The sequence below is a fragment of the Nycticebus coucang genome, chromosome 1, assembly GCF_027406575.1.
Source record: "Nycticebus coucang isolate mNycCou1 chromosome 1, mNycCou1.pri, whole genome shotgun sequence".
NCBI lineage: Eukaryota > Metazoa > Chordata > Mammalia > Primates > Lorisidae > Nycticebus > Nycticebus coucang.
In genome coordinates, this window is record NC_069780.1 from 35145471 (window position 1) to 35162415 (window position 16945).

Consider the following 16945-nt stretch of genomic DNA (forward strand, 5'->3'; position numbering starts at 1 on the left):
ACATCAGCCAGACTGGACTAGGGCTTACCCAAACAGCCTCATTTTAACTTAATACAGTCACATTCAGAGTTCTGGGGATTAAGGCTTCAACATATGAATTTGGTGGTGGGGGGTGGTGGTGCATCATTCCACCCATAGGAGTAACCCACCAGCAGTTTACACACAGCTGTGTCACTTCTTTGCTTTCTCTCTTTCCCCATCTTGTATGGGAGGAGTTGTTTCTTCTCATTGCTCCATCTGTGTTGTTGGATGCTATTTCATCCTAACTTCTCATGAACCTCGACGTTTTTTTCCTTTTGGTTTTAGAGGGTTTTTTAAAATTCAAATTAGTATGAGGGAAGAAATTTTTAAGTTACATTGTTCCTCACTTCCAGGGTAAAGTTCAAGTTGTAGGGGAGCCCCTCACCCTGGGAGATGTGCTGAATACCCTCTCATTGTGCACATTAGGTGAGATCCCGACAAATGCCCCGCCTCTCGCCAATTGCCCTCTCCCTTTTTCTCCCTTCACCCTTCTCACTCCTCCCCCTCATTAGACTCTATTTGTGTTGTTTGTATGAGTGTGTTTATATATTGGTTTCATAATAGTATTGAGTACATTGGATACTTTTGGGAATTCTCAAAGAACTAAAAGTTGACTTTCCATTTGATCCTGCAATCCCATTATTAGGTATCTACGCAGAAGAACAAAAATCATTTTACCACAAAGACATTTATACCAGAATATTTTTTGCAGCTCAATTGATAATTGCCAAATCGTGGAAGCAACCCAAAGGCCCATCAACCCATGAATGGATTAACAAATTGTGGTGTACTTTACCATGGAATACTATTCAGCTAAAAAAAGATGGGAACATTTTCCTTTAAAGACAGAATTTCCTTCTGTTGTTCCAGGCTAGAGTGCTGTGGCATCAGCCTAGCTTATAGCAACCTCAAACTCCTGGGTTCAAGCAATCATCATGCCTCAACCTCCCGAGTAGCTGGAATTACAGGCGCCCACCACGATACCCAGGAAATTTTTCTATTTTTAGTGGAGATGGGTCTCACTTTTACTTGGGCTGGTCTCAAACTCCAGAGCTCCAGGGACCTCCTGCCTTGGTCTCTCACAGTGCTGGGATTACAGGCATGAGCCACCGCCTGGCAGGAACCTTGACTCTTTTTTTTTTTTTGCAGTTTTTGGCTGGGGCTGGGTTTGAACCTGCCACCTCCAGCATATGGGGCCAGTGCCCTACTCCTTTGAGCCACAGGCGCTGCCCGGAACCTTGACTCTTACTATCCTCCCCTTGTCTATCCCTCTCTCCCTCTTCACTGATTCCCTCCCATTAGCATTTCATCAATTTTAGAACCACCTCAGAAAGGAACCCTGTATGCATTAGCCTCCAGGAAGCCAACTCACTGTGGCCCCCTGGTGAACTGGCTCTTTCTTACCCTACCCCAGCAGGATTCTACCCCCACCACAGCAAAACCAAACTTCCTTTGGTTAAGGTCAACAAAGGCCTCCAAGTCATCAAATCCAATGGACTATGTTTTTTTTTTTTTTTTTTTAAACAGCGACCCTGTTCTTGCAAAAATGACTTTTGTAGTCTTTCATTTACTTCTCTCTCAGGAGCATTTGATATAAATGACTTTTTCTTAATGCCACATTCTTCTAGTTTTCTTCTCTGGTTGCGTACTTTTTTTTTTCTTAGAGACAGAGTCTCACTTTATGGCCCTTGGTAGAGTGCCATGGCCTCACACAGCTCACAGCAACCTCCAACTCCTGGGCGTAAGCAATTCTCTTGCCTCAGCCTCCCGAGTAGCTGGGACTACAGGCGCCCGCCACAACGCCCGGCTATTTTTTTTTTTTTTTTATTGCAGTTTGGCGGGGTCTGGGTTTGAACCCGCCACCCTCGGCATATGGGGCCAGCGCCCTACCCTCTGAGCCACAGGCGCCACCCCTGGTTGCGTACTTTTGACCTCATTTGATGTGTTCTTCCTTCCCCATACTATAAATTTGGGTTCTCCCTTGGAATTTTTCTCACTCTCTCCAGACCATTCCATTTTTTCATGGCTTCCATTATTATACGCTGACTATTCTCCAGTCCATGCCTCTTTTTCTGAGTTCCAGACCAGTATCAACGGCTCACTTTACATCTCCATTTATACATCTCACACCTCAAACTCATCAGGTGTAAAACTCAGCAGGTTTAAACTCATCATCTTGCCTCCAAACCTGAAAAGAGTAAGAAAAGATCCAAGGGAGAAGCCAACGATATAGCGTGGGGAAAGAACACAGTGAATGAGGTCAAAAATACAAAACCAAGCTTGGTGCCTATAGCTCAGCGGCTAGGGCGCCAGCCACATACACCACAGCTGGTGGGTTGGAATACAGCCAAGGTCTGCCAAACAACAAAAAAATAGCCGGGCATTGTGGCAGGCACCTGTAGTTCTAGCTACTTGGGAAGCTGAGGCAAGAGGATCACTTAAGCCCAAGAGTTTGAAGTTACTGTGAGCTGTGATGTCACAGCACTCCACTGAGGGTGACATGGTGAGACTGTCTCAAAAAAAAAAAAAAATTTGTCTACATAGTATCCCATAACACCGAGTTACCCCATATGGGCTTGTTCCTTAAGGCTTGTTTGTTCAATTGTTCATTTATTTATTCACTCACTCAATGATTGCATGCTAGGCACTGTGTTGGATGCCAGGAAAAATAACTAATGCTTCAGTAAACACCCTCATGCCAAGTTTTTAAAAGTTTTCCCATTGCTGAGACTTATGTTTGAGGTGCACTTGGTGATTCTTAGATAAATAACCAGGGGCACAAAGTGGGAACTCAATAAAAATTTGATGGTATGTATTGGTATGTCCAGGCCAGGAGTAGTTATAAGAGGAGCTAATACCATAGATACACTTTCCTAACTTCAGTATGTTTTATCAAATCAAAGAAATACCTATAAAACTTAAGATTACACTGTGCACTGGTTTAGAGAAGGCAACACACAAGAACACGCTTACTTATTAGCCTTTTTTTCTCCCTTAGAGCATTTGGCACCATTATTATTATTATTATTTTTGAACCTCAAGCTGTCGCCCTGGGTAGAGTGCTGTGACATCACAGCTCACAGCAACCTCCAACTCTTGGGCTTAAGGGATTCTCTTACCTCAGCTTCCCAAGTAGCTGGGACTACAGGTGCCTACCACAACGCTGGGCTATTCTTCTGTTATAGTTGTCCTTGCTGTTTGGCAGGCCCCCGGCTGGATTTGAACATGCCAGCTTTGGTGGTATGTGGCCGGAGCCTTAGCCTGAGCTACAGGTGCTGAGCTGCATTTCACACCATTATTATTATTATTGTCACGCTGGGTAAAGTGCTGTAGCGTCACAGCTCATAGCAACCTCAAATTGTTGGGCTTAAGCAATTCTCTTGCCTTAGCCTCCCAAGTAGCTGGGACTATAGGCACCTGCCACAACACCCAGCTATTTTTTTATTTTTTGTTGCAGTTGTCATTGTTCTAACAGGCCCAGGCCGGGTTAGAACCCTGCAGCTCAGTGTATGTGGCTGGAGCTACGGGTGCTGTTGGCACCATTATTTTTGAAAGGTGACAATTTATGGATTTAGACGATTTTGATATGTTTTAAGAACAAAGAGTGCATCTAAAAAACAAATACAAAAAAAGCACTCCTTTCTGTGAGATGTCACTATTTTTCAAAACATAGAAATTAAAATGAATAGTTTGCTTTCTCATGCTGAGAATAAATAGATTGAAAAAAATTCATTCAATTCATTCACAATTTTGCTTGTATATTTACTCCGGAATATTTAATTGATGTAATGAATGACCTAATTATTCATTTCACAGTATTTAAAATGAGGTTCAATAGTAACCACAAATTCAAAACTGTCTATTAAACATCCTTCTGTACAGAGACCTGTGATGCCAGCACAAGGCAGACGGGACTTGGCAGGCTTTGCTAGGTGCTTTTGAATTCATCTGGGTACATAGGCCAAAAAGGCCACATCTTTTGAGATCTGTAGAAAATTTTATTTATACATATCTCCTTAATGACCAAATATTTGGGTCATGAAGTAAAACATTCACCCAAACTTGCTTGTGTGTGGCTACACATTAGAACAGGGTCATTCTTGTCTTACTCATGGATAGGACATCCAAACTTCAGAATTAGATCTGTGATTCTCTATAAAAACTGCTGTTTTTAATTTCTACTTATTTTGCATCCAAGCAAACCAGTCCATTTGCCATTGACTTTTGGGCAAAATTCTTGGGCTTTGTAAAATTGAAAACGAGTTCCTTAGTGAAAAGGAAAAATAAACCCAAGATAAACAAATTTCTGTTTGTGTTCTTTTCTGGGTCCCTTACCTTCCTGTAGCTTTTTTTTTTTTTTTTTTTGGCCGGGGCTGGGTTTGAACCCGCCACCTCCGGCATACGGGACCGGTGCCCTTCCCGCTGAGCCACAGGCGCCGCCCACCTTCCTGTAGCTTTAAATGAGTGCATTTTCCACAGCAATTATGGCGAGCCTTTGATTAATTTCAGGAGCATTTTCATTTGGGGGAAATTTCTGAATTGTGACATCTTACAGTGGTTGGTTTGGGGATTGCTCTGTATGCTTTTTTCGGTTGCCATCATGTTTAATAACCACAGACAAACGATATAAACTATGAGATTGGTATTGACCCTAGACACTCAGAGAAGCTTCTCATTTTTGTTGATTACATGGAAGGGTCTATAAGCCAGTGCTATGGCCTACACATAATCTCCCTGTCCAGAAGTAGTAATTAACATAAAGCATTTCTGTTAACCAATTCAATGAAGATTTGGCTAAATTCTCTTGGATTAATCATTCTAGTCTGAGTTTGCCTCATTTACTTGGAAATCGTCCAGCAGGTGTACGTACAGCAACTCCAAGAGAATGTAGAGCTTTGAGCATTTTTTTTTTTTTTAGACAGTCTCACTTTGTCGCAGTAGAGGGCCGTAGAGTCATAGTTCACAGCAATTTCAAACTCTTGGGCTCCAGCGATTTTCTCGCCTCAGCCTCCCAAGTAACTGGGACTAAGGCGCCCTCCACAACACCAGGCAATTTTTAGAGAGGGGGGGTCTCGCTCCTGCTCAGGCTGGTCTTAAACCTGTGAGCTCAGGCAATCCACCTGCCTCGGGCCTCCCAGAGTACTGGGATTATGGGCGTGAGCCACCCGCGCCCGGCCCAGCTTTGAGCATTTTTAAGACCTCAACTCCTTCTAAAAACATAACTAATGAGGTCTTCGAAGAAACCAGACACAGCGGCCTGGTGTCCCAAAAGCTTCGGAAAAGCTGGTATTTAGTTAAGCAAAAAATTACTCTTTCACTGTTTATTTTGGTTCCGGTTTCTTATCCTCAAAGAGAAACAAATCGATTAACAGGACAAATGACACGATGGTTAGGCACGGAAGGAAAGGTATCTTTAACCTCAGTAGCTTGGAGCGCGCTCCCGGCTTACACCCGGAGTTGCCACCTTGCGGATGGACGACCACCCTCGCCAGGCCACGCTGTGAGGTTTGGAAACCCACCTTTTTGACCTAGGCCCGGGCAACACCCTCTGACTCAACGCTGGGTCCCAAGCCCACTCCCGTTGCGGTCAGGAAGCAGTTTCCGAAACAGGCGACGCGCGGGGGTGGGGGATCCCTTCCCAGCCCCACCCCTGAAAGTTGCTGGGAGTGGCAGCTGAAGTTCTTTCTCAGATTGATCTGTCACCGCTCCAGGAGGTCCGCTCCGGGCCCTCAGCCTTTTCCGCGGGCTTGCCAAGCCCCTCCTTCGCGGCACCTTTAATGGTTTGGAGAAGGGAGGGTAGGCTGGGATTGTCTTCTTAAGAAGTCGCACTGGTTTTTCGGACTCCGCTCTGCGTCAGGAGCGCCACAGCAGCCGGAGCGGGCGCTGCCGCCACGGGGCCGGCGGGTGAGTCACTGTTTGGAAATGGAGGGGGCGGGCGAGGGTGAGAGAGAATGAAGGATGTCAGGAGCGCGCAGGGCGCAGGGCGCGGGCCGCGCGCGGCGGGCGGGAGAGCGGGAGCGGGGCCGCGGTAAACACCGAGCGCCACGCCGCGCCGCGGGCTGACTGGGGCGGAGAGACCCCGCCCTCGGCCGCCCGGAACCCGGCCCGTGCTGCGGCGCCGCCGAGTGCGGCCTCGGGGGCGGCGGCCGCGGGAGGAGCCCGGAGAGCAGCTTCCCCTCGTGGGGCCGAGGCGCGGGAGGGCGAGACCCCGAGCAAACTTTCTGGTGGCTTCGGCCCGGGGGTGGCGGCGTGCAGAGCTGGCCGGGCGGCTGCGGTGGCGGGCCGCGTCCCCGGGCAGATCCCCTTCCCGGCAGCAAGTGCCTTCAGCTGGGAGCGTCTGGAGCCCCGGCCCCGAGCGGTGAGCAGCGCGCGGAGGGACTGGGAGGAGGATGGGCAGAGAAGCAGCGCGTCCTGCGGAGCCTGCGGAGCGCGGGCGGGGGGAGGTGGACTGCTACCGGGGACGTGGCTCGGGTCGGCCCCCACCCGCCCTGCCCCAGGGCATCCTTCCTGGATTCTGTCTGCTGGCGGAGCGATGTGTGGCTTAGTCTCCTTGCTCTGAGCATTCAGCTCTTTCATTCGCTACCCATTTCAGGTAACTCGGTCCTGGGTTGAAAGGGACACAGATCAAGCCATAGACTATCCAGAGCCACTCCAGAGGTCAGGACTGAAGTTCGGGTGATGGAGGAGGGATTGCTTGTCTTTTCTTTTTTTTTCCCCTTTTTTTGCGAGGCACTTACTGATGATGTGTGAGAACAGTAATAGCCCAGCTTCGGGCTGCCTACACGCAAACCCTTCAACGTTTGGCATTCCAGACCTGCTGCCCTTAAGGAAGAGGGTCTTGGTTTCTCCAACTGGAACCTTGTCACCGTTAATAACTCATGGCTACGTCCTGAAACCAACTCGAATGTTAGATCCTGTAATGTTTTATTTTTATTTATTAATCTTGCCATCCCTCTATATCTAGTCTTGCCAGCTCTAAAATGACCTTAAAATCATTTTGACATGTGTATTGCATTTTGAAGAAATTCACCTGTTTCGTGTCACTGGATTCGGCTTGGAGTTTTCAAATCTTTGGTTTCACTCCCAGTTTTATCTGAACGGTGAGACCTCAGGCACATTAAACACTCTGAACCAGTAAAATGGGATTATAACCACTTTGAATTATAATGAGGATTAAATAAGGATTAATAATTAGGAATAAGGTGCAAAAAAGCCTATCATAATTTCTGGTATACAAACTGTATACAACAAACTGTAACTGTTTGTATATAAATATTAGAATGTTCCAGTTGGCTTGGGCAGTAACCAATTAATTTCCAAAGATTTCCTTCTTATAAACCTGATAGGCTAAGGTTTAGACTGTGAATTCCCTTGGCAAGTTCTTGGACTGGGAAGTGATGTTTTCAGCAAGTTAAACATTTCAGCGTGGTGGATACCTGAGAAGGTTTTTGGTTCCCCCCTCCTGTGTAATGAGAGCTGCAATTCACTGTTTAAACAATGTGGAGCGGCTGGCTGAAAGTGTCAAACTTGGAATTTGCAGGAAGAAAGGGTTGTGGCAAGATCTCTAACTTTTATCCCCCACCCCTTTTTTTAAGAAATGGTGCAAAATTTCCTTTTTATATCCTTTTCCTTGGTGGGCTGATATTCTTCACAGCAGTCTTCTGGTTGAAGTGTTTTGGTGTTGGTTTTTTTTTTTTTTAAACGAGTTAATATTTAATTTGGTTTCTTTAGTTTCATTTTTAAGTAAAGCTGATTGACCTGTGAAACTGGAGGGAAACACTTGGCCACTTAGGTTGCCGCTCCCTGTTCTGTTCTCTTCTCAGTATCTCAAAAGCCCTGGAAATATTTGGAAGAAACTTAGCATTTGCTCAAGTTATTATTGAAAACACTTGTTCTTACCATGACTATAACAACAACAACTTTTAGGGTGAAAGGTCATGGAAGATGTTTTTCTGCAGGGTAGTGTGCAGAGATGGTGGGCGTGGAAATCCAAGAGACCTGAGGCTGTCAGAGCGGCAGCTTTTTAGCTGGGTTACACAGAGCACATTACTTTAACTCTCTGGGATTTTTGTGGGACTTTAAATAAAATGAAGGGGAAAATATTGAATAGAAATATTGAAATAGAAATTGTATATCTATTAAAAACAGTGGGATACAAATGAAAACTTTTATTTTTTTCTTTTTGAGACAGAGTCTTAAGCTGTCCCCCTGGATAGAGTGATGTGGTGTCATAGCTCACAGCAACCTCCAACTCAGGGTCAAGTGATCCTCTTGTCTCAATTTTTCTATTTTTTTTTTAGTAGAGACAGGTCTTGCTTTTGCTCAGGCTGGTCTTGAGCTCATGAGCTCAAGCAATCCGCCCACCTAGGCCTCTCAGAGGGCTAAGATTACAGGTGTGAGCCACCATGCCCAGCCAAAACTTTTTTTAAAACAATACTTTGAGGTGAGATTTTTTTTCTTTTTTAGGGAAAATTACTGAGAATTTTGACAGTTTTAAACAAAAGAATAACTTACCAATCTTTATGTATGTCTCTGATGAGTGAATTGAAGCTTTTGACCTGAACTACTACTATCAGATATTTATTCATTTATTTGCTGAACATTAAGTAATTACTATATTCCAGCCACTTTACTATGCCCTAGCCATACTTAGATGAAGGAAACATTGTTACTGCCTTTCAAGCTTACAGTCTAGTAGAGACCCCAGGCTTTGGTTATGAAGAGGGGGAAAAAAGAGCCAAAAAGGAGAGAGCAGGGGAGTTGGGAGGAAATAAGTAAATGGGCTGCTGTGGGCTGCCTCCCACTGATCATGGGGGAGCTAGTGGCTTTCTGAGCATTCTTGAATTAGGGCTCATAAATTCTTGGGGTAATGAACAATGCAAGTGTGCCTTGCTTTAACTGATAAAAATATAGACAAGTATAGCCCTTGAGTTTAAATAATTTTAAACATTCCATAGCAAGCTTCTTTCAATGAAGTCTGAAGGATCAATTCAGCTTAACCAAGATTTACTGGGAACAAAGCACTATGGGAGATTTTGAAGAGGATTATCACCATGTGAATGTTCCAGTTTATTTGTTTTCCTCGTAAGTAATGTGTTACTTACAGAAATTTAAAAGTATAGGTAAGACAAATCAGCTATAATCCTACCACTGAGGGAATACATTAACATCATATCCTCTCATCCTTTTTTGTTTTTATTTACCCCGGTGCACATGAGACAAAAAGAGCTAAGATGCCTTGATCTCACCGCTCCGACTCTGTGAGGTAGCTACTCTTAGTACCCCATTTTACTGAGGAGAAAACTGTTTTAGGGAAATGAAGTTACCTTCCTGAAGTTGCACAGCTAGGAGATTATTCTCTACAAAACTGGATGGGTTCTCCACAAGCTATTTTAGGAGCCCCCCCTGCCCCAGATATGGACATCTCTGGCACTAAGATTCTCTTATACTGCGTCTCAACATGACCAATTCCGTATTGTTGGACACTAACATGACTGATTCCCTATTGTTGGACGCTTTGTTTCTAGTTTTCACTATTTTAAGCTGCTCTGCATTAATATCTTTCTAGCTATATCTGTGTACACATCCATAGTTATTTTAGTTATTTTGCATTTTCAAAAGTGAAATATATTTAATCTAGTTTTTTTCTTTTAAGCTGAATTTTTTTTTCTTTTTTTTGCAGTTTTTGGCGGGGGCTGGGTTGAACCTGCCACCTCTGGCATATGGGGCCCTACGCCTTTGAGCCACAGGTGCCGCCCTTTTTTTTTTTTTTTTTTTTTAGAGACAGTCTTACTTTATCGCCCTCGGTAGAGTGCTGTAGTGTCACAGCTTACAGCAACTTCCAATTCCTGGGCTTAGGCAATTCTCTTGCCTCAGCGTCCTGAGTAGCTGGGACTACAGGCGCCCGCCACAACGCTGGGCTATTTTTTGTTGCAGTTTAGCCAGGGCTGGGTTTGAACCCGCCATCCTACGTATATGGGGCTGGCGCCCTGCCTACTGAGCCACAGGTGCTGTCCAGGCTAGACGTTTTTGGGCAAAAATGACCACTTGCTATTTTTATTGTACATATAAATTATTTACTTATTTAAATATTCCCAAGTTTTACAATATCACACCTTCTTTGCAGAGTCAAATTTTAAATTTTCCTTGCATTTTATATTTCCGTTTCCAATGTGGGGTAATTTATACTTCCAGTTTTGATAAAGAACAATAGAATTTAAGTGGTGTTAAATTCAGCTTCTTCACACAAATTCCCAGATCAGTTCAATTTATTAATTTCTAACAGTGGTTTGTAATTCAAAACAGAATTTAAAGAAATAGTTAATAGAATTGAAGTATAAAGAGGATGAGTTATTACTAATTGGTTTTCCCTGTTACCAAAACCTTATATCATTTTATGATTTACTTACAATTTGAAATTCCGGCTTATAATTTTGTATTTCTGTTGATTCCATTTTAAATGGGTAGTATCACCTGAAACTTTGAACCAAACTCTGCACACATTCCTTTGTTTCAAAGAAGCATGATTAACTGGATGGAGTTTTCTCTTATATGTACAATTTTCCTTCAACATACCCTTATGTACAATTTTTAAAAAATAAAGTAAAAGCCACATACTAAAATTGTTAAAGAGAAGTGAATGAAAGCCAGCTACTGAAATTCCAGGCAAGTGAAAAGACTCTTAAGGGCCAGTTAGCTAAGTGCCACTTCTCAGCCTGGTGGTGACTGTGTTAAAGCTCTCTTATACACTTGGCTTTGAAAGGAGATCACTTAGATGTCAGTGCCAGTCTCAGGCAAAATTAGGGAGAAGCTGAAATACCTGCTCTAGACATCCTCAGTTCCAAGTTTACCAGGCAATACTTGCCTATGCCAGGAAGATGCTCAGTGAATTTCTGAATAGAGGCAAGTTGCTATTCACTTGAATCCATGAGGCATCACATTTATGGAAAATTGGAGGATGTCCAGAGCATAGGCAACCAAAGCAAAATTGGACAAATGGGATCACATCAAACTAAAAAGCTTCTGAACGGCAAAGGAAATACTCAACAAAGTGAAGAAAACCCACAAAATGGGAGAAGTTTTGCATGCTACCTCTCTGACAAGGGATTAATAGCTAGAATGTATAAGGGACTCCAGCAACTCAATAGGAAAAATCAAATAATCCAATTAAAAAATGGGCAAAGGATCCGAATAGACATTTCTCAAGACGTACAAATAGCCAACAGGTATGTGAAAAAATGTGCAACATCATTATCAGAAATGAAAATAGAAACTACAATGAGATATCACTTCACCCAAGTTAAAATGGCTTTTATCAAAAACACAGGCAATGATGGCAAGGATGTGAAGAAAGGGAAACCTTCATACATGGTTGGTGGGAATGTAAATTAGCACAACCACTGTGGAGAACAGTATGGAGGTTCCTCAAAAAGTAAAAATAGAACTAACGTATAACCCAGCAATCCCACTGCCAGGTGTATTATGTATGTCCAAGGGATAGAGATTTACCATATTAAATTTATTTCAGCACTGTTCACAATAGCTGAGATTTGGAATCAACCTGAGTGTCCATCAACAGATGAATGGATAGAGAAATTGTGGCACATATACAGTGGAATATTGTATAGCCACAAAAAGAATGAAATCCTGCAACAGCATGGTTGAAACTGAGAACATTGTGTTAGGTGATATAAGCTGAGCACAGAAAGACAAATCTTGCATTCTCTTCCCCACATATGGGAGCTAATTATTACAAATAGTTGAACTCATGGAAACACCAAGTAGAAAGACATTTACCAGAGCCTGGGAAGCTTTACAGGAAGGGAGGATAAATTGGGGATGGTTATCAGGTACAAAATGTAGATAGAATGAGCTATATTTGCTAGTCAACCAAGTGACTATAGTCAACAATAAGTAAGAGTATACTTTAGAATAACTGAAAGAGCAGAATTGGAATGTTGCTAACACGAAGGATTGGTAAATGCCTGAGATGGTGGATACCCCACTTACCCTGGTTTGATCAATTCGTATTGTACACCTGGATCAAAACATCACATGTACCTTCTAAATACAGTTGTACCAATAATAATTTTTTTTTTTTTTTTGAGACAGAGTCTCACTCTGTTGCCCAGGTTGAGTGCCATAGCATCATAGCTCACAGCAACCTCAAACTCTTGGGCTTGAGCAATCCTTTTGCTTCTGCCTCCTGAGTAGCTGGGACTACATACAGGTACCCACCGCTAAGCCTGCCTAGTTTTTTCTAATTTTTAGTAGAGATGGGGTCTCACTCCTGTTGGGCTGGTGTCAAACTTGTGAGCTCAAGCAATCCACATACCTCAGCCTCCCAATGATAATTTTTTTTTTTTTTTTGAGACAGATTCTCATTATGTCGCCCTCGGTAGAGTGCCATGGTGTCACAGCTCACAGTAACCTCCAATTCTTGGGCTTAAGTGATTCTCTTCCCTCAGCTTCCCGAGTAGGTGGGACTACAGGTGCCTGCCACAACGCCTGGCTATTTTTTGTTGCGGTTTGGCCAGGGCTGGGTTTGAACCTACCACCCTTGGTATATGGGCCCGGCGCCCCACCCCCACTCACTGAGCCACAGGTGCCGCCCCCAGTAATAATTTTTTAAAAAGATAAAACATCGAGGGATGCAGTACCTACCACTGGAATTTAATCACTTCTTTTCATTAAGATGATTGGACATAGAAAACACAAGGTAAGAATCAACTTTTTAAAAAAGCTTTCCCACAAATTGAAAGGGACTGGGCCAGGGAGTAGCAGCCCTGGAGGTGGGAAAATAACTTCAGAAAGAAAGATGGGAATGTGCCAAAGGCAGGTCCTGTGGTGTGCCTGGGAGAGTGGTGCCTGATCCTGATGCCTGCTGGAATTAGTGCCTGATGTTGGAAGTGGGTCATGTTCTGTGATCTGTGAGGGTCCAGTGAGGCAGGGGTAGGAGAGGGGACCCATGTCAGCGTCTTCCCTGGCCTGCTCTGCCAGTCAAAACTATCCTTGGAAGCTGCCTCTTTTTAAAAAATTTTTATTTATTTATTTTGAGACAGAGCCTCAAGCTGTCACCGTGGGTAGAGTGCTGTGGTGTCACAGCTCACAGCAACCTCCAACTCTTAGGCTTAAGTGATTCTCTTGCCTCAGCCTCCCAAGTGGCTGGGACTACAGGCGCCTGCCACAACGCCTGCCTATCTTTTGGTTGTAGTTGTCATTGTTGTTTGGCAGGCCCAGGCTGGATTCAAACCCACCAGCTCTGGTATATGTGGCTGGCACCTTAGCCGCTTGAGTTATAGGCGCCCAGCCAAAGCTGCTGCTTAACAGGCAGACACATACCACCTAGAGGGGTTAAAGCAGCGTTTCTCAACCTGTGGGTTGCGACCCCTTTGGAGGTTGAACGACTGTTTCACAGGGGTCGCCTAAATACATCCTGCATATCAAATATTTATATTACAATTCATAACAGTAGCAAAATTATAGTCAGAAGTAGCAACGAAAATAATTTTATGGTTGGGGGTCACCACAACAGGAGGAACTGTATTAAAAGGTCGCGGCATTAGGAAGGTTGAGAACCACCGGGTTAAAGTATCATTCCTTACCTGGGTATTACTTTAATTAGCAGTATGTTCCAGCAGCTGGAGCTGAGAAGGAATGTGTTTTTCTTTAGGGGTGAAGAAGGGGACAAAGAACAAGTGGTTCTGGATCATGGACCACTTAAATAAATTGGGGTGCCATGCAGCACCTTGTCCTTTTAGGTAGCAGCCTGTCTGCAAAGAAATGGAGACCTTTGGGGACTCAAAACATTAGTTGAATGTGAAGCTAAGTCTTTGAGTAAAGAATCCAAGTTGGTTCTCTGAATTTTACCACAAAGGGAAGTTGGAGATAATGGAGTAAAATATTATGGTTAAACGATGGTTAGTCCTATGGGTACTAGTGAAGATGAAGTGAAGTGCTGTCCTCATCCTCAGACAGCCCTGCAAATAGGAATTATCTCCACTGTGGAGGTACAGAGAATTTGGAAAGGATAGTTAGCCAAGTGTGCAGAGCCTCACAGGTAGGAAATCAGTCAGGTATTTAGGGCAGGACCAGCTGATTCTAATGCCTCTGTACTTCCCATCATCTCTCCACTAGCTTTGGAGATAAGGCAGGTTTGGGAGGGCTGTATTTTGACTAAGGATTGTATGTCTCCAATCTCCTGGAATGTTTCTCTCATCTATGCTGCCTGAAGGTCACGATGTATTGCCAGAGGTTAACTCTGACAGGCTTAGGCAGACTTGGATTTGAATTCCATCTCCACTGCTCATCACCAGGTGACCTTGAACAGCTTCCTCTGATGAAGCTACATTTCCGGGCTGCAAAATGGGAATAAAATAATATTTACTTCGTAAGGTGACTGTATGAACTATATGAGATGGTATGTATAAAACAGAGTAATGCCTAGCTCACAGTAAATATTCAGTGGCTCAGCTATCTTTTTTTTTTTTCATTAATTTCTTGCATATAAGTTGCATTTCTCACTCTTAAAGGTTTTAACCTTGTTGTCCCAAGTTGAATCATTATTTCTCCTAGCCTTTTTCCTTTCTGGTAGAAAATCCATGAGTTATATCTTGCCCATGTTGGGAGGGTCAGGGTCTTTTTTTCTTTTTTAATTACTATGAAATCATAGCTGTGTACATTAATGCAATCATGGGGTGCCATACACTGGTTTTATATACCTTTTGACATATTTTCATCACACTGGTTAACATAGCATTCCTGGCATTTTCTTAGTTATAAGACATTTATATTCTACATTTAGTAAGTTTCACATGTACCCTTGTAAGATGCACTGTAGGGGTGGTCCCACCAATTACCCTCCCTCCGAGGGTCAGGGTCTTAACTTCGCACCTTTCCCTCTCCCTTTCCTTTGGGATTAAAATAACGTGATTGAAGTTGGTCATGGACTGCCATTGAATTCAAGAACTTTCATAAGAAGTATATAACATCAGCTGTGGATGCTGAAAAGCTTTTGAAGCAGCAATCACAATATGCCTGCCCTCTCAGCAGATGCTGGGAGTCCAGCACAACTGGTACTGTCCCTCACAGGGCTTCGGCTTCTGGGGAGTATTGTACCATGAACACCACTGTCCCAGAAAATGCTGGGGCCATTAAGAATCACAAACCCTACTGTCCTCCCTGATACTGTGTGGTTTTTCTTTAGCAGGCCCTGAGACAGTTTATTTAACACAGCTGCTACTGTCGCCTGCGATTTGTGTTTGGCGAGTCGTTTAACCATCCAGTTATTACTACAAACTGTAATGGCAACAAAAGGCATTGTTATTGTGAAATTATACATCGCTTACTCTGCAAGAATATCATTGAATATGTTTGCATATACAGAGTGTCAAAAAACACATTTTCAGTAAAGAAGAAACTATCAAAATTGTAATACTTAAATTTGAAATTACATGAGAAACAAGATATCAAAAATTTTTGGAATATACTGAGCATTACAATTTTAATACATTTTTTTCCTTTCTTAAAATATGTATACATTTTTGGTACCCTCTGTGTATAAAATATATGCCCCATGGTAGATTAGTTAGGGCTGAGTCGTTTGCCCCTTCGAATATAAAATGGCAAGTTATAAGCAGCAAGCAAGCAAGAACATTTAAAATTTATTTAACATTTAATGTGCTCATTGTGTGCAGGGGTTTCTTCTAAGCACATAGAACTGTTATTTATTTCTGAAACACTCTGAGGGAGATATCCCCATTTTAAGGATCTCTGTTTGAGTCAGAGAGAGGTTAAGTCATTTGTCTCAGGTCACACAGCTAGTTCACAGCTGAATTAGGTTTTAGAACCTGGCACTTTTGATTGTAGTATCTAGCATGTATCTCACCATTTGGGCCCCTTGTATCCTTGGGTGTACAATTTTATCAAAGGAAAAATCACACCTACCCAAACATGCTATCAACTCCTTATGATTTGCCATGTGGAGGATTACAACTAGATCATATATTTCATTATTGTTATTGAAAGACATGGATGCTTAGTTTTCACTATGGTATTGTCAGACATTTTTCTCAAAACTTCAGAGTGCTGGGTGGCACCTGTGACTCAAAGGAGTAGGAATTCGGCCCCATATGCTGGAGGTGGTGGGTTCAAACCCAGCCCCGGCCAAAAACTGCAAAAAACCCCCAAAACTTCAGAGTGTTTGGTTGGCCTGGGTGGTGAGTCCAGGGAGGGAGCAATGCATTCTATTTCCCTGGTCAGCTCACTCAGCTGAGCGAGAACAGACGTCTCAGGCCTACTACTCTAATAGTACCTTTTTTTTTTTTTTTTTTTTAAGCTTTAGGATTTTCACCTCTTGTAAATTAAGGTACTTAAAAATCCTTGTCAGAGCAGAACAGCTTGAGCATGTGGGGTTTCTTGACTGTTTCCTAATTGCTGTTGGAGACACTGGTAGGTAGAATAATGGTTCCTCGCAGGTGTTCATATTCTAATGTCCAGAACCCATGAATCTGTTATACAGGTTGATATATAATCCCAACAACAGCCCATGTATTCAAAACTTTTTTGGGTGCCATTGTGATGCCACAGGTCAAAAATCCCTGTGGCAGGGCGGTGACTGTGGCTCAGGGTAGGGCGCTGGTCCCATATACTGAGGGTGGCGGCTTCAAACCTGGCCCCTGCCAAACTGCAACAAAAAAATCGCCGGACATTGTGGGGAGCATCTGTAGTCCCAACTACTTGGGAGGCTGAGACAAGGGAATCGCCTAAGCCCAAGAGCTTGAGGTTGCTGTGAGCTGTCTTGCTACGGGACTCTACTGAGGGTGACAAAGTAAGACTCTGACTCTAAAAAAAGATTCTCTTGGATTATCTGTGTGGGCCCAGTGTAATCACAAGGATCCTATGAGAGGAAAGGGGATGCAGAAGA

The 16945-nt window shown here is 43.3% G+C and overlaps 2 protein-coding genes across 6 annotated transcripts in view; one reads left to right on the plus strand and one right to left on the minus strand.

Annotated features, from left to right (window-relative positions):
* The window catches only part of PAPSS1 (3'-phosphoadenosine 5'-phosphosulfate synthase 1), a 358089-nt gene that overhangs the window by 216855 nt on the left and 124289 nt on the right, over window positions 1-16945 (minus strand). The window lies entirely within an intron of this gene.
* SGMS2 (sphingomyelin synthase 2) overlaps window positions 4567-16945 on the plus strand; it is an 88833-nt gene continuing 76454 nt past the window's right edge. For 2 of the 5 annotated variants that reach the window (XM_053563024.1, XM_053563076.1), the window contains exon 1: window positions 4567-5925. The gene's annotated coding sequence lies outside the window, so the exon portion shown is untranslated. Of the gene's footprint in view, window positions 5926-6027; window positions 6380-16945 lie in introns of those variants that run through there. The other 3 variants (XM_053562998.1, XM_053562927.1, XM_053563014.1) reach the window with 2 other exon arrangements.